This window comes from Antechinus flavipes, chromosome 3, assembly GCF_016432865.1.
Source record: "Antechinus flavipes isolate AdamAnt ecotype Samford, QLD, Australia chromosome 3, AdamAnt_v2, whole genome shotgun sequence".
Taxonomy (NCBI): Eukaryota; Metazoa; Chordata; class Mammalia; order Dasyuromorphia; family Dasyuridae; genus Antechinus; species Antechinus flavipes.
In genome coordinates, this window is record NC_067400.1 from 543,438,768 (window position 1) to 543,464,346 (window position 25,579).

The 25,579-nt window shown below is 34.5% G+C and overlaps 1 long non-coding RNA gene across 1 annotated transcript in view; it reads left to right on the forward strand.

The window, feature by feature from the left end:
* Nucleotides 1–18,285: 18,285 nt before the first annotated feature.
* LOC127555204 (uncharacterized) overlaps nucleotides 18,286–25,579 on the forward strand; it is a 29,073-nt gene continuing 21,779 nt past the window's right edge. The window contains exon 1 of the long non-coding RNA XR_007952181.1: nucleotides 18,286–22,059. This is a non-coding gene — a long non-coding RNA (uncharacterized LOC127555204). The remainder of the gene's footprint in view (nucleotides 22,060–25,579) is intronic.

Sequence of the window (25,579 nt, forward strand, 5' to 3'; positions counted from 1 at the left end):
TTAAAATTTCTTCACAACTGAAAAATCAGATTGCCTAACTTTAAAATCCTTAACTACATCAACAGTTATTTCCATTAAAGTTCAATCATGTCAAAAGCAAACATAAAACTTTTGAAATACAAAACCACAGGAGTAATAAATTCATTAATTTACCTTAATTTTTCCATCTCTTTTCAGGTAGAATATAGGGATTTTCAATCACAGAAGTTAAGTTGTTCTCCAGAATCAGTTCTCCTCTAAGTAAGGTCAAAACCTGCAATAAAAATGTCATGTATTATAGTTCGAAGACACTCAACAGATTTCCGACACCCACAGTTCTGTAGCTGATCCTTAAACATAGATGTAGGTCATCAATATGACCCTTACCTTGGTTATGTTCAGGGGAAGTCTTAATGTGAAAAAAACTGCTCTTTTTAAAGACTGGCTGATTAGAAACACCTGTGATATACTTTATAAAAATCATCAGAAGCCTCTTCAAATCAGAGTAATGTTTCTGCTTTCATTTCTTACAGCATTCATTTGAGAAAGAAGGGATGGAGGGAAATGGGAATCTGTAATAACTACAGTATGACTGAGAGTACTTCTACAACTCTATTTAATAGAGTTGTGAATTTGGGTAATTAGAATTACTATCTTTGAAGACCTGTTTCTCTCAAAATGTTACTTTATACCTTTAAAAAAAGTATGATAAAAATTTAAGAGTGGCTCAACAGCTATTCCTAAATTTTAATTGCTAAAAAGGATAGTGGTGTATTTTGAGCAAATTGTTTAATCAGTCATATTCTCAAATTATCAAACTTTTAAGTAATGCTATAAATATAAACAAAGGTTATCAAAATAGCAATTACTATATAGTCTTTCACAAAAGTCCTTAATATCCAAATTTGAAATAAAGTTTAGATAACAAAACATAAAAGGACTGTAATATAATGCCTATTCAATCAAATAAAATGCAAAAAAATACTCTTATTTTCAAGCAAGAAACAGATCTGAAAGATCATTTGGCCAAATCATTTTGGTATGTCTCATTTTAAAAATACCACTACCAAATGTACATCTTCCATTTACTATTTAACTTTCTGATGTCTCAATGACAATATATTTTAAATGCTATTTTTTAATATTAACAAAGAAAAATGGCAAATATTAGCCAACTAATTAAAGTGAACTTTAGTGCTTGAAGTTTTCTATTTTTACTTAAGTAGAAAAATTTAAAAATCATCTTTATTTCAAGATTTTTTGAACCTTTCCTCAAATACAGTATTTATACAAAATCCAAAAGTATTCCTTCAGCATGGAAAAATCCTCTAAAGACCAACCAAAATATGTGACTCTACATAACTTCTTATCTACCTATTTATCCACTTCAATACATTTTCTTAAGTGAGTTTAAAATGATATAAAGGATTCTATTTTAAAATAGAATAATCCAAGAAAAGAAGTTAGATCGTTAAATGAGGCAAATGTTATACTAACAAGAGTAATGAAAGTAGAAGATTAAACACATTATAAATAAATATTAATGTCATATGTATAGGGTAAGAAGGTGGAGAAAATGCTAAAACATAAGGAATCAAATTTCAAGTGTAGTATAAGAATACTGTGCAATTCCACAGTTAGGAAATCATACATTATTTTGTTAAGAAAACACTCAAATAACTTCTCACTGTTAAGAAAAAATAAACTACAAGTATATAGTTGAAGTTTTCTGTAACTTTTTTAGAACTTTTGGAACTTTTCTAGATGACATTTTTGGTTTTACTTTTGAACAAATGTAGCAGGAATGAAGAAAATTAAAAATCAGCACAAATTTCTTTGTGATAGCACAAATATTTTGTTTGCTTCTTAATATATTAAATATCCTGAAACTTTATGAAAAATAAAAAGGGTAGAGTTCAGAACTTTTTTTATTACACATTCGAGCCCTGTGAATTCAAGCATCTATGTTGTCTTTCAAAAAGGTTAGTATTATTTTAAATATTAAAGTAACTTATTAAGAGCCATATCTATTTCTCTCATTATTAGTAAAATGATGATTGAAAAAAAAATCCTCAGAGACAAATATAATAAATCAGACAGAAATACGAATATGCACAAATTATTAATACTGACAACCTAGAATTGATGCTACTTCTTCAAAATGAGCTTATTGTAAATGAACTTAAACTAAAATTAAATAGAAATACTGCTTAAAAATTCAAAACTCTAATACTTATTTTCTAAATAAAAGTGTGATTTTGCTTGTTTTAAAAGATTGGGGGTAGGGAAGTAACGTCAGGAAAGGCATTTATTGAAGAATTAAAAATAAAAATCTATACCATAATTACTTTTAAAAACCACAGATCCATTAAATCTCAAATAAGACATGGTTATCTAACATGTTCCTTCCAGTAAAATCAGACAAAGTCATATTGTTCTTTCTAGAAAGGGTTAAACAAATCAATACATGTGTGGATTTAAGCTCCATTAAACAAAGACAGAAGTCTTGACATAAGGGCCAATTTCAAGTAACAACCTAAAACAGTTCCACAAATAAAGTGACAAAATTTTGTAAACCTGTGTTAATTTTTTTTTTAAAAAAGGGGGGGGGGGGAAGAAAATTTGCTATCTAATTTGAATTTGTTATAAACTATCAAATGCAAAAATAAATTGAGTTTTACACTAGGTCTTTCAGTTCATTCTCTTTGGTAAATATAATTATGCTACAAAAATTATTTTTCGAAGTTACATTTGATTTTATTATGACTGAAGTCATTACAATCGAAAACTAAACAAAAGGCTTCACACAACACCCTATAAAGGGAGACAGTTAAAACTATAACAAAAAGTTTAAAAAAGTGTGTTTGGTTTTGCCACAGACTATTGCTATTGATTATTTTTTAAAAATCAATTAAGGTACGTGGAAAATACGCAATGTATGAAAAATTAATTTCTATTTATATCTTGCAGAATATATTTAGATTTTTTTTGGTTGGGGTAGTTCATCTTTGTATTCTCACTGATTAGAACAGGGTCTGGCAAATTAGCAGACAAATGATTTTTGTTTGATTGAATAATTAACAAACTAAAAATACTTTACAAAATAAAATATCTTAATAAACAATAAAATTTTACATTCTAGTAACCTATACCCAATAGCAGTATACCCTAATTTATTCTCACTTCAAGTAAACAGAACATTAAATAAAGTAAAACGGCTTTATTATCAAAATATATAATAACTACCATTATTGGCATAGTACTCTGTGTTCTTATATACTAATAAATACAAGTTTGGTATAGAAATAAAGGTGTATAAATACATACAACATTTAATTTACACCTGTTGGAATATGTCCACTTATCACAAAATCCAAGTCAAGTTTCAATGTTAGCTAGAATTCACATTAAAGGAGTCATTAAAAACCTTTTTTTTTCATCATCAACTAACACCCATTTATACATATATTGAGTTCAAAACAACGTTTATTTATTGCACCTGGAATATATGAAATTATTACCTGTTTCATGGGAAGGATTTTTCTAAACACAAAATAAATTTAAAAGAAAAGCACTTCATGTATTTAATAGTTAAATTTGACCAATATAATTAAATCCAATACTTCCTACCCTCTGAAAACACTCAACATCTGTAAAGAAAATGAATAGTAAAAACCTGAAATTACGACCCACATCTAATCTTTAAAAACTTTTTGAAGGTAGCTCCTCCTTTCATGATATATTCTTGAAACTTTGGAACTTGGATATGAAAAACATATAAGATTGTTTATAAATCATGCTATTCAACTTATCAATACAGATATCATTTAAAAAGCATTTGACTTTAAATATTTCATTTAAAAATTACTTGAATGTTTTTAAAGAACTTAACCTTTACCTAAGGTGAGAATTTAAGAACAAAATGAAAATGTTCCATCACGTGCATCAAAATATGAAGAAAATCCTTAGGAAATACAAAAAATTATCTGTACACCATCTACAGCCACCTGGTCTAATAGTGCTTACTACTTTTTCTTGAAAACCACACCCACCTTTCTTTTATCATGACCAACTAAAAAGAGAATGACAGTTTGAGAAATTAATCGGAAAACAAATCTACTTCTAATAGTATTTAAATAAGCACAAATTACGAAAAAATAAAGTTACAGAAGAGAAAGAGACATTATTAGGTAATGAATTCACTAAAAAAAAGGAAGACATACACATATGCATGTTTACTATTATATGGTCTAAATTGTGAGAAGCTGCATAAATTTATTTAAAATTAGTAGCCGATTAGATTAAACAAACTCTTAATTTTTACTGATTTTTCTTTTTTAAAATATCTTCATAAAAGTTTTGTATTCCACCCATGAAAACCTGCAGGAAAAACTTTTCAATTTAAAATTTGGTTAAAATGCATGGCTAGATAAACACATATGTAAAAAGTATATTCATTAACAAACAGGATGTTTTTGTTTTTTAAAAAAAGATCTAAATCAAAATAAAAGTAAATAGTCTAAATTTAACAAACGGATAATTTTTTTTTAACAAAGCCTACTTCATTAACCAATGAAAACTAAGGTTTCAAAATAAGAAAGTCTCAAATGTGTTGCTTTAGATCACAATTTTGTAAAATTATGGTCTCTACTATTTTACTTAAATTACAAACTTCAGATATAGTGGAAAAATCTTTAAAAAAAATTTTTTTTAACTTACAGGAGTCCTAAGGAATATTTATCAGTTCTCATCATTAATTAAGCCAGGAATAGGGGGAAATCGAAATACCACCACCCAGTTCAATCTTCAACTCCCGAACCGCTTCCTGCCAGCCAATCGGGGGTCAAGAGACAGATCTACCCTTCAGTCCCCTGCTTTTTGGGTCCAGTACTACACAAAATTTGAAAATCATCAAACTCCTTTGCCCCTACGTTTCTCTCGAAAAGACTAGTTAAGCAAGGCCAGTCCTTCTCCCTCTTATCCCCGGGAACTTAATCCATATAATAATTCCGGAATAAACCCAATCTTCAGTCCAATGCTCAGCTAACAGTGCGTGAATTGTGTTCGCCGTGCATCATTATTCCTCTCGTGAACAACCCAATAACTGAAGCAAAAACCATCTTCCCAGGGCGAGCGCCCCACATGCCAAGGACTCGCCCAAGAAGGGTTAATCGAGCGATTTAGAGGAAAGAGGGGCAAAATCTAGAACCCGTATCTTTACAGAGAATTTTACAAGACACATTACAGATAAATAATTGCCTAAATGAAGTTGAAGTAATCACCACGGTCATTCCATGGCTGTAGGGCAAAAAAGTACAGAAAATCCACGGAGAGGAACCTACAACGACTAAGACAACAAGTAACACTTCCTTACCCCTCGGAGACAAGCGCGCTCTCTAGAAGAGATTGGTCCGAGAGAATACTTTTCGGGGGTAACAGACGCTTTGCAAATCGCCTTTTCTCTGATTGCGACGTGTTATAGAAACAGAAGTAAACTAGGTCCGAGGCAAAATAAGGGAGCACCCCCCTCCCCAAAACAAAACCAAACCCGACAAATCGCAGGGGAGAACAGGAGGCCAGAGCAGGGGTGCCACCTCCGAACACCGCCCTCCCCTCTTCCCCTCCCCCCCCAGCAAAGGAGAAATTAGGCGCCGTTAAAAGTCCCTCCTTGCCAATTTCCCTAACTGGGGCCGGGGGGGTGGGGGTGGGGGTGCAGCGGCTGCTGGGCGTCCAGCCTCTCTTCGGGACGTCCTGAACTAGGTTCACGAGAAGGACTAATTGTCCACCTGGACAGCGGGAACTGTCCTCTGCCCACTGCCGGGTCTTCTGACATCTGCTGCTCAGGTTCCTGAATTCCACCCCCGCTACCTCCCTCCCCTCCCCCACTCCCTCCCCCCAAGTTTCCTGTCTCGAGGAAGAATCCGTCAGAGGACCAGGAGAAGGGCACGAGGCACCCAGCTCTCGGGAACTCAGAAATCCGGAGTCTGGGTGAGAGCGCGGCGGGAGAAGCGTCAGGGCACACCCCGCCAGCCGCTGTCAAGCAGCGCAGCCGCCCGGACCCGCCGACCCCCGCTCCGACTCCCCCCTCCCCTCAGCTTCTGCGGTGGAGCAGGGATGACAGATCCCGCGGCGGCCTCGGCGCTACCGCCGCCGCTCCGCCGGTCCCGCTCAAACTAAGCTCCCCTCCCCCACCTCCACTTCTCCCTCTCCCGCCACATCCCGCCGGCCGCCGCCCAATCCCTCCCACCCAGGTTGGCCGGTCCCCGGGCCGGGAGAATTTTCCCGTCCGGAGAAAGGGCGGATTCTGCGCCCTTTCCCCAAAGCCCCCTCCCCCTCTGCAGCCGCTGCCGCCTCCCTGGTGGCGTTCCACCGTCTCCTCTGCTTCCTTACCGATGGCGCTAGCCCCAAAGAAGCTCCCCGAACAGCCTCCATCTATAGGAATTTTTAAAAGATTTTTTGGTTATTTTTCGGCAGGTTTCCCATAGGGTTCTCCAGCCGAACTAGGGTTGACCAGTCTCTCTAGCTAAATTGATGCGATCAGGCATCACTCGAAAATGGCGCCGAAAGCGCAGGGGCTCCTCATTCAAATTCGTTAGAGCCAACCCCGCCGCCCCGGGGCATGCCGGGAACGCGGGCGGCTACTACTGTCAATATCTCTCCCCTCAACCCTCCCCCTCCACTTTCCCAACAACTTTTGCACATGCGCAAAACCCCACCCAATTCTCCACCCCCTCCCTCGAGTCTTTTACACATGCGCGTCAAACTATTCGCGCCCCCTCATTTCAACATCCTTTAGCAGCGATCTTGGCGCATGCGTGTTTTCTCATGCCTCTCAACCGCAGAGATCTAGCCAACTGCTGCAGCTACGCAGCAACGGTTCGTAGGTAGTTTGCCGTTTAATGAACTGAACGGAGTAAACAAGTGTGGTTTAGGATAAACGTAAAAGAAAACGGTGGGCAACCGACCCTTCGGAAAGACTCCGAACAAGAGAATGCTTGTAAGACTTTGTGTGTATTTACCCATGCGATGAGTGTGTTCCTGTCTAAACCCATCCGTCAGTTTTTACGCTGCTGCCGGCTCGGACGTGTGCTGTCCGAAACCCCAGTCCGAGCGGGTATTAGTGGCATCTCCAAACACGATTTCGGGAGTGAGTTTAGAAGGAATGGGTTTTGACGATCGAGTGAATTCTTCCCTCCTCTAGGCTGCCTGTGTGTGCAAAGCATACGGTTCAAGAGAGACTTTACTTGGACAAATCTCTTCCTTTTTAACGTAATTTTTACTATAAACCAATAAAAGTCTAAAGTATAGAGTCCTTGGTAAGCTGAATTACTTCACTCAGAACAGGACTGAGTTTTAAGCGTGTATTGGGAGTAGACTATAGAATAAAAAGGTCCTCTCTTACCTTACCATGTTTGTTTTATGTAGGTAGCATGTTAAAGTGGAACGCTCCTGGCTCTTGAGTCAGCCGCGTGGAAGGCTCAATACATTATCCCGGATTCCTCAAGTCTCAGTTTCCACATAAGTAAAAGAGAGGGTTTGACTTGTTGATCACTGAGAGACCTTCCAACTTTATGTCCATGATCAGGGCATCCAACTTAAAAAAAAAAAAAAAAAGTGCTTAGGTCTTTCTGGCCAGTTACTTGCCAAAGTTGTGATCCCTTTCACTTGTTCAATTCCTGTGATTACTAAATCATAGAGTTTGCACTGGAAGAGATGTCAGAGGCTATCAAGTTCAACTTCCTCATTTTTCAACTGGTTATCTTTGCTCTGTCTCCTTTCTGAGATTTTAAGGTTGTCTCTGACTTCTGAATTTTCTTAGATTAATTACACATTTCTTTCCCACACTGTCCTGTTTCTGATGCGGACACCACCGTCTTTATTCTGTAAGGTCAGTCTTCTTCAACTCTTCACTTTCCCTCACCTCCTTTAATTAGTTGTGAGTCTTGATTCTTTATCCACATCTTAAATGCATTCCCTTCTCTCTACAGCCCTTGCCCCAATTCAGGTTCTCATCAGCTTTCCATACACTTTTTAACTTTGTCTTTATTGTTCTCCCTAGTTCTCTATTTTTAATCTATTTTCCAAATTTATTCTTCATAAAATAGTTAAATTTATCGTCTTTAGAGGTTTGACTATGCCATTCTTGTATTCAAAAATCTCAAGTGGTTCCTTATTTCCAAGATTAAAGTAATAATTCCTCAACCTTGTATTAAAACCTCCCACAATTGCCTTCATCTTATCTATTTGGATTTATTTCACATTATTTCCCTTTAGAAACTACATTTTGCTAGCTAGCTTTCTGTTAACACAACTTGACATGCCATTTTCTACCAACTTTCTCTTAACAATCCCAAGCTTTCATTCAAACTCACCTGCCCCTCCAAGAAAAAGACTTCCTGATTCTCATTGGTTGACAGTACAGGTTTCTTTCTGAAATTACTTTTGTCAACAGTCAACAAACATTTACTAAGTACCTGCTATGCACCAGGCACTGTGCTAAATACCGAAGATACAGGAAGAAAACAGAAAAAAGAAATAAAGTCACAGCTCTCAAGGACCAAACAATTTGTTTTGTATTTATTTAGCTGTTCAATTATAGATAAATAGGATAATAAGTTCCTTGAGGGCAGCAATTGTCTTTTTCAAAGTACTCTTCAAATAGAAAGCACTTAAATGTTAATTGAACTGAACTTTTATTTTATCCACCAGCTTTCATTAAATTACTTCTTCCTGGGCTAGGTTCTTGAAAACTTATCTAATGGAGCATATACTTTGAGAAAGGTCCTTGCAAGCTGGGGAAAGATGTGTCTATGATGGAGACATTGTGCTTATTCAAAGACTAGCATAGACACGTTTATTATAGAGTTATTAGGATGAATTCTTGGGTCACAATAACTCTCATTTATCTTTTATTCTTGTGTTTTATTTTTTTAAAAAAGATTTTTCTATGTTTTTGTAATGTTTTATTGATTTAAAATTTTTTTCAACACTTTGATAAAAAATTTTGATTTCCACTTTTTCAAGACCCTCCCATCCTCTTCTCCTTCCCCAAGACAGCAAGCAATCTGATATAGGCTATATATGTGCAATCATATTACATATATTTCCACAGTAGTCATGTTGTAAAAGAAGAAAAAAAAAAAAAAGAAAAACCATGAGAAAAAAACAAAAAAAAAAAATGAAGTATATGCTTTGATCTACATTTGGACTGCATAGTTACTTCTTTGGATCATTTTCCATCATGGGTTTTTTATCTTATCATGTGATAATAAGAATTATCACAATTTTTAATAGAGTAGGGATTCTTAATCTTTTATGGATCCTGATTTTTTAATAATCTGATGAAGCCCCTAGATCCCTTCTCAGAATATTTTAAATAAAGGAAATGCCAAAATTCAGTTATAAGTTAGTAATTACTTTTTTTTCTGTCCAAGCTTACAGAACTGCTGAAATATATCCATAGTCTTAGGGGGCCTGTGGACTTCAAATTAGGAATACTTGTAGCAGAATGTATGTCCATACAAAAGACATTCTGAATCCTTCGGAATAGTAAACTATCTTTCATAGTGATAGCAGGATATTCTGAAAACTGCAACATTTATTACCAATAAGGTATGTACAGTGTAAAGTATAGTAGTGAAGAAATATGTATTGGATTTTTTTTTCATTAACTTAAATTAGGATCAATACCTTATTTCCCAGATTGCTGTTCATGGCTAAAACTGATACTGTACAAGTAGGAAAGGAAAAAAAAATAATTAAATTAAAAAATAGCATGACTCCTTTACTGGTGAAACAAAAAAAGATAGCTTCTTGAATGCTAAGAATCTAAAATTCTGACCATTGGGGTAGAAGGGTAGGAGTTGGGGGTGAAGATTCTTGAGTCAGGTTCAGAAATCCTCAGTTCTCTTATTCTTTCACTTCCCTGGACAATATCTACCCTAGGGCAAAAATCTATGAAATTTGAAGTCTTATATGCTACTTAAAACAAACCCATTCTGTGTTTCCAATCTTTCCTTTTCCACTTGGTCTCCATCTAAAAATGTGCTCAGGTCTTTCTTTGTAAGAACAAACACTGATCCTCTGAACTATAAAATTTTTGTTTTTGTTCAACTTCCAGAAAGTAATATTATACATTCATTGCCTACCATTCTTCATTATTTAATTATCTTCAATCCTTTTTAATCTGGTTTCTGTTCCTAGTACTAAATATCAGGAATGACTTCATAATTGCTAAATCTAATGGTCTTTTTCAAGTCTAGTCTTATAAATTCTCTGACATTGCTGAATGTACCATTACTTTGCTGATGGTTTATATGTGTCTATGACACAAAACTCTTAATTCAATTTCTGTTTTTCCTTTTGTCCCTTACATACAGATTTAATTCTGAGATCTTGTCAGCAACTCTCCTCTCTGTATATGCATTAGTGGTATCATCCACTTCCAATGGCTTCAAGTTATCATTCTTCTTGATCTGTAGTTCCAGCTTTACCCTTATCTTTAGTTCCAGCCCCATATTTTAAATTAACAAATAGCAATGTGAGTTAAAGGCTTCATATATTTTCTCTTATTTTTATAAAAATCTTGTGAGTTAGATCCTATAAATTATTCCCATTTTATAGAAGAGAAAACAGACTCTGAGAGTATCTGAGGCAGCGTGCAAACCTAGCCATTCCAGACTTCATTCTAGTGCAAAAGAATCATCCTGCCTTTCACCCTGGCTTGCAACTGAAGTATACACTGCTAATTCCTTATTTCCTCCCAAAATTCAATCAGTTGATAAAGCCTGTTGACTTTATCTTTGGAATATCTTTTTGATATGCCTCTTTCTGATAATTGCCATCTTAAAACCTTATACTGAAGGAAACAAACATTCTGGCTGGTCTCCCTAATATCCCCATTCTAATACATAGTCCACTCAGTCAATTCATCCTCCTAAAAAGTCTAACTAATTCACTCTCCTATTCAGTAAACTCCAATGGCCTCCTATAATCACTTTTAGGATCAATTACCAAATCCTTTGGTTTGATTTTAGAGTTCTTAACTTAGCCTCCTGCTGCCTTTCCACATTAATTTCCTCCAAATAGTTTAGGATCCAGTAACACTGGCCTTCTTATTGTTCTTTCAAAAATATTTCATCTCTACAGTGAGTACTATCACTGGTTGTCCTCCATACCTGCAATTCTTTTTATTTCCTCCTCTTCCTCCTCCTCCTCCTCCTCAATTCCTTTGTTTCCTTCAAGTGTAAGCTAAAATTCCATCTTCTGGAAAAAGGCTTTCCCAAGCCCCTCTTAATAGTAGCACCTTTCATCAAGGATCATTTCCAATTTATCCTATATCTTGTTTGTATAAAGTTGTCTGCATATTGTCTTATCTCATTAGATTGAGTTCCTTGAAATCAGGAATTTTTCTGTCTTTTGTTGTATTCTCAGTGCTTAGCATACTACCTGTTACATGATAGGTGCTTGCTTGATAAATACCTGACTAATGCAATCTATTGTGCCATTTATTTGTATCCAGATGAGGGCTGAGGATGTGATATGGTCTTTTGCCATGCTATTTTTCCTATTCCTAAAGGCAATTTAAACCTAAATTTATTCCTATTATGATGTCCCTTTACCTTTCCAAAAACAACTCATTATCTTGCCAACAATTTTCTGATTTTCCTATTTCTATGAATAGGGCCCATTATTCTTCTAGTGACCTAGATCTGAAATCCCTTTCAATTATGTCTTCCTCATTTAATTTTGAAATTCTGAGTTGATTTTGCCTCAATAATATCTCTAGTATTTGTCTCCTCTTTTCCTTCTCGAACATTATCTCCTACTCCTATGAAGGACATGGGCCTTCCATTTCCAGTTTATCATCCTCCTAAATCATCCTAAATGCTGCTGCCAGATTAATCTTCCTAATGCATAAGTCTGTTCACAGCACTCCATTCCTCAAAAATCTTTAGTGGCTCCTATTACTTAGCAAATAAATATAATGATACCAACACGTAATATTAGTGTGTGCAGAAAAATATTAGGTGTTGGGAATATTAAGCCAAATTCTTACCTTCAATGAAGGAACTTAACTGTGCTTTCTGGCCTAAGACCTTTCTCACACAATTTCTCTAGGCCTGGAAAGTTCGAAGAACACCATACAAAGGGTTTTAAATAATCTTTATTTATTGTTTCTAATTTTTTTCTCTGGAGTTCCAGAAGGTTTATTGTTATTCTTCTAAATCACAATCCCTCAAATATTTGATGTCAATTATTATGCTTCCCCACTACAATTTTCTTCTCTCCCATTCATTTATTAAAAAAATATAATTCAGCACTATTTGGAGATACAAAGTTTGGGTAAAATTCTCCCTCCTCAAACTTAAAGGAGGATATGATACAAATATAAGTATAATATCATACTACATGGGACAACAGAGTGGCACATGAGACAGAGTGCCAGGCCCAGAGTCAGGAAGACTCATTTTCCTGAGTTCAAATTTGGCCTCAGACACTTATTAGCTGTGTATCTCTGGGCAAGTCACTTTACCCTGTTTGCTTTGGCTTCCTTATCTATAAAATAATCTGGAAAAGGAAATGACAAACCATCCCAGTATCTTCGCCAAGAAAACCTCCAATGGGATGGTAAAAAGTCAGATACAACTGAAAAATGACTAAACAACGGAAAATGTATATATACTGCATTAATGAGTTACTTTTAAACAAAAAACTAATGTGAAGTCAGGGGAGATGTCAGAGAAGGGATAGCACTGATGTTTGGTTTTTGAAAGAATGGTTAAGATATTAAATAAATACGTAGGTAAAATTGAAGATAGTTGAAGACTCCAAAACATAGGAATTGCATGAGTAGGAAGACTGAGCCAGGAAAAGGTATAGTGTATTTTTTTGAGGGAAGGATTGAGGGCAGAGAATAGTTCAGTTTGAATGGCAGATAGAATTTATGGAAGGATTAATAGGAAATAATTGGGGAAGGAAGATAATACCTTGAAAACTAGCTAAAGGAATTTGGACTTTATTCAGTGGCAGGCAGTATTCACAGAAAATATTTTCAGTAGAGGAATGGAATGACCAAATGTAAGAAATATTGTCCTGGAAATAGCATGGATAAAGTCTGAAATAAGCAAAAAATATAGTAATATTGTATCCAAGGACAATATTAGAATGCTGGCATAGAGAAGGAAAGGATAAATTTGAAAGATCTTGGAGACAAAAGGGATTTTAGAGACCATCTAATCCAACCTTCTCAGTTCATATAGAAAGAAACTAAAAAGTAGAAAAAGGAATCCCAAAGATAAACTTCAAATATAGGGTTTTTGTCTGAAAATCCAGCATCCTCAACTCTGTATCATAAGAAACTGACTGGAAAGATTCTTGGTTAAGTGGATAGCACAATGCCTGCCACACAGTAGGTATTTAATAAGTATTAGTTTATTTATTGGGAAAAGGGAAGAATAAAAGGTTATAGGTCTAAAATGTCGTGAATCAATGAATCAAGTAGTATTTTTCAAATACCTGATATGTAATGCTGTGCTATATAATAGAGGATACAGATATAAAAGTGAAATAATCCCTGCCCTCAAGGAGTTTACATTCCATTGGCAGGATACAACATGTCTACAGTTAAGTAAATAGAGAAATAGAAAACAACTTGGAAAAAAACAAACAGGAAAAGCTTAGACTTTATCTCTCTCCTATAGTTATCAAATTCTAATTTCTATTAGTCATACAGATGCCATGTGTAAGGTTTATAACCAAACTCTACTTAAGATACTGTGAAATCCTCTTATGGCAACTTTATATTATAAGTCATCACTCAAGAAAAACCAATGGCTGGTAACAATCTGAACTAACCCCCAGTGGCTTTAATTCTCCTGAATTGAATAGCTTATTCTTTCCATACTGATTGTGATGTATGCATGAATTAGTGCTTTGAAATTAATCATGCCCCTTTAATATTTTCTCAGAATTAATTATGCAAAGTGGAAAGTTTTTTTTTGAGTACACATCTTTTGCCTTTAGATCATAAGTCCTTAAAATCTAGAATTTCTCATTTCATTCTTGTCTATTCTTAGTGTCTATCCTATCTTTTATTCAACAAGTGCTCAGCAAAAGTTTGTTACATTAAAATGTCTATTGATCTAACAAACTTTAAAATCTTAACTAATGTGGAATAGTCTGGGTACCTCATTTTAAGAATCTTAGTGATTCTTCAATTGCAAAATACTCTTGTTTCTCTGTTGAACTAAATTTCTCTAGCTAATAGTAATCATATAATTCTTGTAAACTAAGATTTAACAGAAATAAATAGAATTCAAAAATTCTATAACTTGATTTTTGAAAAAGCTATCGATAGAGCACTGATGTTTGCCTTATTGTATTGATGTGAGCATTCAGTGTTTAAAAGCTCAGGCTTAATTTCACATGCTGGAACTTCCTTTAGAGGACAGTTAAATAAAATATACTCAAAATTTTCTGTATGACTTTACATGATTCTTTTGGTTTAGATTCTATTTGATTCATGTGAATATTGAGGCATGTTAATATGAGCCATAGAAAGGGGGAAGTTTGAAAGTAGATCAGAAAATATAATACTTCCAATACTGTACATTATTGAAAATATTTAGTGTTTCCAAAGTCTGACATGTTCTAAAATGGACCAGATTTTAAAAAGTAACATTTTCACCTCTTATTTGAGATGAAATTATTTGTTCAAATTACTAAATATGTATTCTCTAAAATTTTTCTTTAAGAATCTGATTTATTTTCTGATATCCTTATTCACAATTTAAGAATATTAAGATTCCTTGAGAGAATGAGTTAATGACTTGGGAAATAGGCCATGCTTTAGCAGCATGGTGTTAAGCTGTTAGTTTTTGTAGTTCATTGCATCATAGATTATAGATTTAGAGCTGGAAGGGATCTTAAAGAAAAATCTAATGTAATACCATTTACATGAAGAAACAAAGGCTTAGTGGGTTAACTGACTAGTCTCAAGAGTCACATAGCAAGTATCTGAGGTAGAAACTGAACCCACTTCTTTCTGGCCCTAATAACACCTTTTACATGAAGAAACAAAGGCTTAGTGGGTTACTGACTAGTCTCAAGAGTCACATAGCAAGTATCTGAGGCAGAAACTGAACCCACTTCTTTCTGGCCCTAATTGTAGCATTCTATGCATTATACTGTATTACAGTTTTTTCAACTTAAAAAAAAATCAGAATACCTATTTTCAAATGTCCTTAGTATGGCTATTTCAATTATCTTTTTTTAGAGTAAGAGTAAAAATGTTTCACTTGAACACAAACATATAAGTAACAATTCCCCCTCCCCTGCATTGGTCAAATAAACTCTACAGGAATTTTTTATGAGAGATTTTAGACCATCTAGAGTAAAACGAATCATAGTTTTCTCTCCAAAGGACTTCTAGGGGTCATTTCTTCTAATCTTTTAATGCAGAAATCTTACAATCTCTGACAATCTCTACTTAAAAACTTCCAGGAACAGAGTTTCCTTATTAAACAGCTCATTCCATTTTAAGCAACTCTAATTAGTAAATTAAGTTAAAATCTGCTTCCCTTTAGTTTTCATCCCTGATTAAGTAACACCTACCCTTTAAAATTTCATTTTAAATAAATTCATTTAAAAATTCAGTCCTTTATACACTGAAAACTGCATCATACCTCTCCTTGTGCCTCTCCCCTCTCTTTTTTTTGGGGAAAAAAAGGCTCATCTTTTTATTTTTAACATCAATATTCTTCCAGTGAGCTTCTATGACTGCAAGTAATCTTGTCCCACTTAAACAAAAAATTCTCCTTGTCTTCAACTATTTTCCTAATCGGTCAGGTTCACAACCAAGGCATCATACTCAACATTCATTCTCATCTCACTATGCAATCAGTTGTTCATTCTAACACTTCTCACCTGGATTATTGCCATAATGGGTCTTCCTGTCTCTATCCTCTAGAACCCACCCCCCACACCACTGCCACATTGGTCTTTCAAAAATACAGTTCTATGTTAGACTTTCTGCTCAAGAAGTGTCAGTGGCTTCCTAGTTACTTCCCCCTGTTGAGAATTTAAAGCCCTTCACAATTTGGCTCTATCTCATTTTTCTAGATTGAGATTACCCATCTCTCCCCCTAATGTACTTTGCCCATGCCTTGGAAGGTTTTCTCCTTTACCTCTGCCATTGGGAATCCCTAAATCCCTTCAAGGTTCCTTTACTACTTCTTTCTTGATTCCCCCCTCCCTCTCCCACTTCCCTTCTAGGGCTCTTCCTCCCCCTTCTAAAAGATCAGTTTCAATTTGTTTGTGAACACAATGTATCTCCTCAGTAGAATGTTAAGACTGAGGGCAAAGCTTAGGTACTTTGTTACTTTTATCCATAGTGCTCAGTATAGTGCTTGGCACATAATAGGGGCTTATAAAATGCAAGATTAATTATCTCTAATTATTTTAGGTATTCTTCATATAACATAGGTTTTCAAGCCCTCTCTATTTTTCCTGCCTTTTCCCTATATATGCTTTGGTATCCCAAAGTCTTTTAAAATGTAGAGCTTATAACTGAACTCAGTATTTTAAGCATCATTTAACAAGAGTAAAATAGAAACATTACTTCCTGTTACCTTGCATATACCAACTGCCTCTTAGACATCCCAAATTAACATGTTCATTAATCATTCCTCCTCTTTCCTTTTAAGTTCTATCCCCTCTTTCAAACTTCCCTAGCAATGGGTACCACCATCCTAAGTCACCTAAGCATGCAATAAAGGTGTTAATCCTCAACTCTTTCATACTTGCCTCATATCCAATGTGTTGCCAAATTTTATGATTTCTACCTTCATTATGTTTCTTGTGTATTTCCCCTTTTCTGTTTACATATTATGGCTGCAGATCCATACACCTCAGGCCTTGACTATTGTAATAGTCTTCTGGCCGGTTCCCCTGCCCATAGTCTCTCTACTCTAATTCATATTCTACTTAACTGCCAAAGTATTTTCCTTAAAGGGCAGATTTGACCAAATTGCCTATTTGATAAACTTTAGTGATTTATGTTTCAGATCAAGTATAAAATGCTCTGCTTGACTTTTAAAGTCTTTTAGAACCTCACCCTTCCTACCTTTCTAATATACTACTTTTCTTACACTTGACTTCCCTCCCCACACACCCCCCTCCAAAAACCTCAATCTTCCTACTGTTTCTGAACATGGCACTTCATCTTCTGATTCTTTGTGTTTTCATAGGTCATCCCCCAGGCCTACCACCTGCTTTTCTTCCTCATCTCTACTTTCTAGTTTCTCTACCTTTCTTTTAGATCCATCTCAAAACTCATTTTGAAAGGAGCTTTTCTTGGTCACTTTTCTTGTAATAGTGCCTTTCCTCTGGATTCCTATTTTTATTGTACATCTCTCATATATATATATATATAAACTGTTTTCAAGTTTGTTTTGCCTGGTAAAATGTGATCTTTGGGAACATTTTTTGGAAGATGCATAGCAATTGCTTAATAAATGCTGGTTCAGTGACACTTGGTTAGAATCATAAGGTGGCTCAGAGATTATCTAGTCCAATTCATTCCTGAATCCCTCTAAAACATTCCCAAGAGATGTTCATCCTGATTTTGCTTATCTTCTGAAAGTGTAATCTATTTCACTTCTGAAGAGCTGAAACTGTAAGGAAAAATGGCCTCACATCAAACCTAAATCTACTTTTCTTCAACTTCCTCCCTCTCTTGTTCTTGGTTTTGCCCTTTAGGCCTGGTCAGAACAAGTCTAATCCCTCTTCCATGTAAGAGTTCTTCAAAGGTAGCTTTAATAACTTCTCTGGAGAGAGTATGTAGCCATAATTCATTGTCATATGGCATGATCTAGAGGCTCTTCAGCTTTGTTTCTTTCCTTCGGATTCCCTTCAGTCTATCAATGAACTTCCTAAAATATGACACCCAGTAGTGAGTACAGTATTCTAGATGTGACATGTAAATGAGTCCTCTGTGTTCAATTGTATTGTTTTGGCTATTGCTTAGGTCATTAACAGATTATTTCTCTTGGCACTCAGCTTGCAATGACCCTAAAATTCTTAATTTAAACATTTTAAAACACTGTTTTATCTAAATCTTCCATTAACAAACTTGCACATTTAAAAAAAAAATTTAAATGCAAATTTTATGGACATGAAAATCTTTATTTTCAGGAAACAAATACAATTTTAAAAGCAGAACTGTTAAACATGTAGAAATTAATCTATTTTAACTGTTTAATTGAAAGAAATTAGAGAAGTTACAATATAGTAAAGTCCAAAGTTTAGAAAAAAATATTGAGGAAATGTTTTACAAGTAGTGCTTAAGACCTTATAAGTTTCTTAGGGATTTTTGATTTGATGCAGCATATACTGTCAGGGAAGTATAAAGAATAAGGGGACCAAATATTTCTGTTAACCATATCCCTGTTCCTCTACTCATCATTTCCTAATTCTATGACCCTACGCAAGTCACTTGCTTTATATTTTGCTGTTGTTCATACTGTAAAAATCAAAATAATTAACTTGCATGAAATTGACAGGAAAGTTAAGTTTTTGGTGATGGAAAGAAAAGGAAAAACACGGTACCAAGAAACCTCACTGAGAAACACTGGTTTTTTACATTATTTCAACATTGTGTAAACTCAATGAATCACAATATATTTTCCCCCTGAAGTAATTGGGGTTAAGTGACTTGCCCAGGGTCACATAGCTGGGAAATATTAAATATCTGAGATCACATTTGAACTCAGGTCCTCCTGACTTCAGGGCTTGTGTTCTCTCTACTGCACCAACTAGCTGCCTTGCTCACGATATTTTTTGTTTTAACATCTAGAAGGGACTTTAGAGTTTATCTGTCAGTTAAATTAGGTTATGCTGTCTACTGAGGGCATAGTCTTATCCTTTTTTATAATCCATACAATAGAACCAATCCTATAGTTAAATAAACTGAATAAAACATGTCTTTAAGCCAAATTACCCTCCAGACTGCTCTTGAAGAAATAGTTCATTCAAAATAGTTTAGCAGTTTATAGCTCTAAAGGGAACACTTTATTACTTACATTACTCCATTAAAGGATTAGACTTCTTATATTCTACATTTAAATACTTAACATTTTTGCAATTAATTTCATATTACAAAATACTGCCCTACAGTATTAATGTTAGTGATATGGTGCTTTAACATCAGAATAGGGACTTGACATTTTTTTTTTTTTTTTTTTTTTTACTATGATAAGTAACTTAACAAACCTACAACTAATTCTCAGCTCTAGAGTTAAGTAGAACAAGTCTGTCCCCTTTTCCCACACAGCAGCCCTTTAAATGTTTCAAATTACAACTATTTACATCCACTCTAAGTCTTCTGTTCTCTAAGATAAATATCCCTAGTTTCTTCAACCATCTTGGTTGAGCTCCTTTACATGAATGCCTTATGTTAGCTGTACTTTTTGGGACAGCTAAGTGATGAAGTGGATAGAATGCTGGGTCAAATAGAGAATAGACTGAAGTAGGAGAGATTTGAAGTAAGCAGACCCTTCTTCAGGCTAGTGCAATAGTCCTGGCATCAGGTGCTAAGGGTCCACACCAGGGTGTCAGTGGAAAGAAGGAAGCATATTTCAGCGATGTTGCCTTTTCCTTGTTAACAGATTGGATACAGACAGTGAGAGACAGTGGGGGATCCAGAACGACTTCCAAGCTGGGAACTTTAGAGACCCTTTATGGCCATAGAGAAGGTAAAAGGGGGGAGGAGGGCATAGAGGGAAAGCCAATGCGTTCTGTTTTATTAAGTTTAAAATGTTTCCTGGACAGCCAATTTAAGATGTCTTAAAGGCAGTTATAGATGGGAGAGTGGAAGTCAGCAGAGAGGCTGTAAACAGTAGAGGTAGATTTGAGAATCATCCTGAGAGAGACATTAATTAAATTCACAGGGGAACTGATGAGATCACCAAGTAAAGTAGTATAGAGCCAGAGGAGAAGAGAAGAGAGAGCCCTAGACTGAACCCTGAGGACTAAAGTTAGAGAGCATGATGTAGAAGATAAATCATCCAAGGAACAGGAGATCCAGGAGAAAGTGGTATCTCAAAAACCTATAGAGAAGAGACTATTATAAAAAAGGAGAAAATGATATCGAGAATCAAAGGCTGTAGAGTGATGAGGAGAATGAGGATTAACAAAGGATCAACTAAAAAGTTAGCTGGAATGATTAACAACTTTGGCAAAATTAGAGGATATAAAATAAGCCTACATAGACCATCAACACTTCCATGTACTACCTAGGAAACCCAGCAACAAGAGATAAATTGCATTTAAAACAGCTTCAGGCATTATGAAATACCTGGGAGCCTACTTGCCAAGCCAAACTAAGGCATTATATGTATACAATTACAAAATGATTTTTATACAAATAAAGACATCTAAATATTTGGAGAATTATTAATTGCTCATGAATAGGCTAAGCCAATATAATAAAATTGTTAATTATGCCTAAATTATTTTACTTATTCAGTGCTATACCAAACTATCAAAAATTATTTCATAGAGCTAAAAAAATAATAAAATTCATCTGGAAGAATAAAAGGTCAATAATATCAAGGCAATCGATGAAAAAAAAGTGAAGAAAGGAAGCTTCAAGGTTCCAGATTTCAAGCAATATTTCAAGTGGTATTAATCAAAACAATCTGGTATTGGTTAAGAAATAAGTAGTGGGATCAGTGGAGTAGATTAGGAACATAATACACAGTAGTAAATAATGACCATGGTAATCTAGTGTTTGACAAAATCCAAAAATTCAAGCTTTTGGAATAAGAACATTTGATAAAAATTGCTGGGGAAATCGGACAACAGTTTGTCAGAAACTAGGCATGAACCAACACCACACTTTGTATACCAAAATAAAGTCAAGACTGAAAAATAATTTAGACATAAAGAATGATATCATAAACTAGGGAGTATGGAAAAATGTTCTTGTCAAATCTATGCAAAAGGAAAGAGTTTATGATTAAACAAAAGAAAGTAAAATAATTTTTATTATATGAAATGTAAAAACTTTTATCCCAATGAAACCAATATAGCCAAAATTTGAAGGAAAATAGAAAACTGGGGGAAATTTTATAGCAAGTTTTTCCGATAAAGGCCTCATTTCTCAAACATATAGGGAACTGAACCAAATTTATAAACATAACAGCCATTTCCTAGTTGGAAAATGGTCAAGAATATGAACAGGCAGTTTTCAAAAGAAGAAATCAAAGCTATCAATAGTCACCACCGATTAGAGAAATGCAAAAGAAAACTTTGACTCAATCTCATACTTATTAGGTTTGCTAAAATGACAGAAAAGGAAAATGACAAATGTTAGAGGGGATGTGGAAAAATTGGAATACCCATGAGAACAGTGAACTAGTCCAGCCATTCTGGAAAGCAAGTTGGAGCTATGTCTAAGATGCTATAAAACTGTGTAATATTACCACTAGATCTGTATCCCAAAAAGATTAAAGATTAGGTGTAAAAACTATTGTATAAAAGTATTTATGGCAACTTTTTTTTTTTTTTTTTTTTGTGGTATGAATGAGTTAGTAATCAAGGGGATATCCATCAACTGGGTAATGGCAGAATAAGTTTAAAGTATGATTGTAATGGAATACTACTGTGCTATAAGAAATGAGAAGCAGGACATTTCAGAAAAACCTAGGAAGACTTATATAATGTCATGAAATGTGTAGTGAGCAGAATAAGGAGAACTCTTAGCACAATAACAGCAACATTGTAAGGATAATCAACTATGAAAAACTGAGCTACTCTGATTACAGCAACGATTCAAGATATTTCCAAAGATACCATGATGAAAAATGCTGTGGTGAGACAGAATGAACTCTGAATGCAAATTAAAGCATACTTTCTTTAAATTTTTTCTTGTTTTTACTTTTCTGTATTTTCTTTTGCAGCATGGCTAATATGAAAATTTGTTTAGCGTGATACTTCACCTGTGTAATTGAAATCAAGTTATCTACCTGCTCAAGGCAAAGAGGAGGGGAGAGAATTTGGAACTCAATATTTTTATATGTAAGTGGGAAATATTTAACAAAATAAGTAAAAATATAACCATATTAAATAATAGTCAAAAGACTGAAAAAAAGGAGAAATATGATATTCCTAACTGAATAGAATAATCTAATTGTATTCAAACTAGGGCAAAGCCCAATAATACTATCACCAACTTTGTTTTGGACATTATTCCTCTGATAAAGCAGCCTTAAGTTTTTATTAGTTTTTTTAGTTGCTATCTCACACTGTTTAGACTTTTGTCCCCAGATCTTTTTCAGGTGAACTTCTGTCTAGTCATGTTATCCCTGAAGTTTTTAAAGCCACAAATAAGCATTTTGTATTCTTACTAAATTTCTAAATTTTCTCTTATTAGATTTAGCTTATAATTTTAACCTACAAAATTAAAATATTATAAAAATAAGGTTGAAAATGAGGATTTATGCCTAATATTAGAATCTTTGCATGGATATTTTAGTCTCTTAAACATAATTTCAAAATTTTCTCAATAATTAGATCACTTCATAGCTTTACAAACAATGCATTAATTTGCCTGTTTTTCTGTCTAAAAATTCCTTCTATCAATGCTGATTGGCAATTCATCTACAATTTATAGTTTAGAGAGTTGTCAAGGAAACTGAGAGGTTAAAGTAATTTGTCCATTGTCACACAAATCCAAGTCTTCCTAATCTCTAGGCTAGGTCTCTACTGTCCTGGACTCCATCTTAGACTCCCCCAGACTATTTCATTTGATGATTTTATCAGCTCCCATGGTTTCAAAAAAAAAAAAAATGCTGATTATTTTCAAATCTACTTATTCAGCCCTAACCTTTCTCCTAATGTCCAGATTTATATCTCCAATTCCCTTTTAGATATCTCAAACTGAATGTCCCATAGGCATCTTAAATTCAATATGTTCAGAACTAAACTCATTACCTTTCTCCTGAATGTCCCCCTTTCTGAACGTCCCTATTTCTGTCAATGTAATACCCATTCTCCCAGTCATCCAAACTTGTAACCTAGTCAAGGCTTCTTATTTTGCCTTTTTAACATCTTTCAAACACACTCCTCGTCTCACACTGCTACCATACTGGTGCAGGCCCATATTATTTCATACCTGGATTATTTTCTTATTGCTAGTTGTTTTTCCTAATTCAAGTCTCTCACCATTCCAATCCATCCTCCTCTCAGCTGTCAAATTAATTTTCCTAACTTACAGATCTTATCATGCTATTCTCAACTCAAAAATCTTTAGTAGATCCCTACCATCTCAAGGATGAAATATATTTTAAAAAATTCTCTAATTTGACATTTAAAGCTCTTTATAATCTACCCATCTCCTACCTTTCTAGTTTTCTCACACCTTACTGCATATTACATATTTTCCAATCCAATGATACTGGTCACCTTGCTGCTGTTCACACAAGACCCTCCATCTCTAGATTCTAAGCATTATCACTGGTTGTGTCTCATGATTGGAATATGACCCTCTTTATCTTCCTCTGGCTTTTTTCATGATCTAGCTAAAATTGCATTTTTTACTAAAACTCCTTCTGATCTTTATTTACTTATCTATCTACTATATGTAGTTTATACAGGATTATAATCCAGTACATGGTGTCTATAGAACTAGTATATTATTTGCATGTTGTCTGTCCCATTAGACTCTGAACTCCTTGAAAGCAGGGACTATTTTTTGCCTTTCTTTGTTTCCCAACAGTTAGCACACGGCTTGGCACAGAGTAGGTATTTTTAAAATGCTTATTAACTGTGTCACACTCATATCTGACTATAATAAGTAAAATAATTTTCTTATATTATCCTTTTAGTTCTTTTGTTTCTTCTTTTGATCACACTCATTTTCCTTTCCCCCGATCATCATTATCATCTTCTTCTTCTTTTTTTTTTTTTTTTTAAATTATTCTCTACTTAACTGGATTTGCCAGTTCCCTCTTTACTTATCCCAAAGCCTGCATGCACACACACACACACACACACACACACACACACACACACACATACACACATGCTAATGCTCACTTGTTATGTATGTTATTTATATATTTACATGATGTAATGTAATAAGATAGTAGAATCTTATGATTTCAAACTCAAGAACTTATATCCAGAAAAAATTTACATACAGTGATAAACACATTTGTTAAATTTGGGGTCTTACTATTAAAAGAAAGTATGTGGGGAATAAAATATTTAAAAATTAATCAAGTATGTATAGAGATGGCTAATTTCATTCCTGGAGATGAGTTTATAATAGCAGCAGCTGAGGCTAACTAGGATTGTGAATTTTTATATGGCTGAATTAAAAGACATCTTTGCTATGCAAGTCAAAGATCACATGTGATTCCTCCCTGGCTTTGGAGAGATGTTTGGAGATTAGCTATAAAAGCTAAAGTCTTGACCCAGGTTTTGTAATAGGATATTTACTGCTTACATTTGTATACTTTATGGTTTACAAAATGCTTTACATATCGATTCTCTTTTGACTTCACTATTATTCTGTGAAGAAAGTGACATAAGTTTTATTATTCCCATTTTACAGATGAAAAAAGGAAACATACAAAAGTTATGTAACTTGTTTAAGGTGACACATAGTTAAGAAGTATAGTTAGGATTCAAACACAGATCTATTTCTATCTAGTACTGTTTTTACTCCACCACACTTCAGGGATCCTGCATTTATTTGTACAATTTAAGTATTTCCACTGACTTTATGACTTGATTTAATAAACTTTATCATAAGAACAAAATTTTAACTGAAATCTATTCAGGTTAATCCTGACATATTACATTTATAAAGTAATGGACCTCTGGAATAAAGATGTTAGTGAGATATGGTATAGGTACAATAATGAATCTCAGTGAAAAGAAACTATGATAATGTGGTTGTCTTTAAAGTTATTTATCATAGACAAGTCTATAAAATACATAACTCTTTTCATAGGGAAAAAAATTTCTGAATGTAATCTAAATTAGTTACTTTCTTCATTTCCCACCTGACTCCAACTTTTCCTTCCCCCCAAACATCAGAAAGCATGAAAGCAATCAAGACTGAATTAATTGTTTGTCTGCTTCTACTAAGTCCCAATGGGTCACAAAGGGAAACTTAACTCTTGACAGCTATGTCAGTATGAAAAAGAAACAAAAAGCTTATAGTTAGTCCTAACAAGCCAGAAAGGTTTTTTAAAGTCAAAGTGTGGAGTGGGTTTTTGACTGTCACTTATATCCTGTCTGTCCTCTAAGGACCAATTTTGTCAAGTTTGGGGAGCCTCACTGCCAGAAGACTGATTACAAATTGATACCCTTTTTTCTGATATAGCAGGTCTTGAATCCATTTACTAAAACATGCAAGGGCTTTAGTCTACATGAATGAAGAGATAAAAGCAGAGATCTTTTTAATTGCTTTCAAATGTAATCCAAATTGGTAACCAAAGGAGTTACTGACTGAGTAAAAGAACAGAAATTTCTGATCCTTTTGCAGTTGCATAGATTCCCAAAATGAACTTTATAAACTTTAATGTAT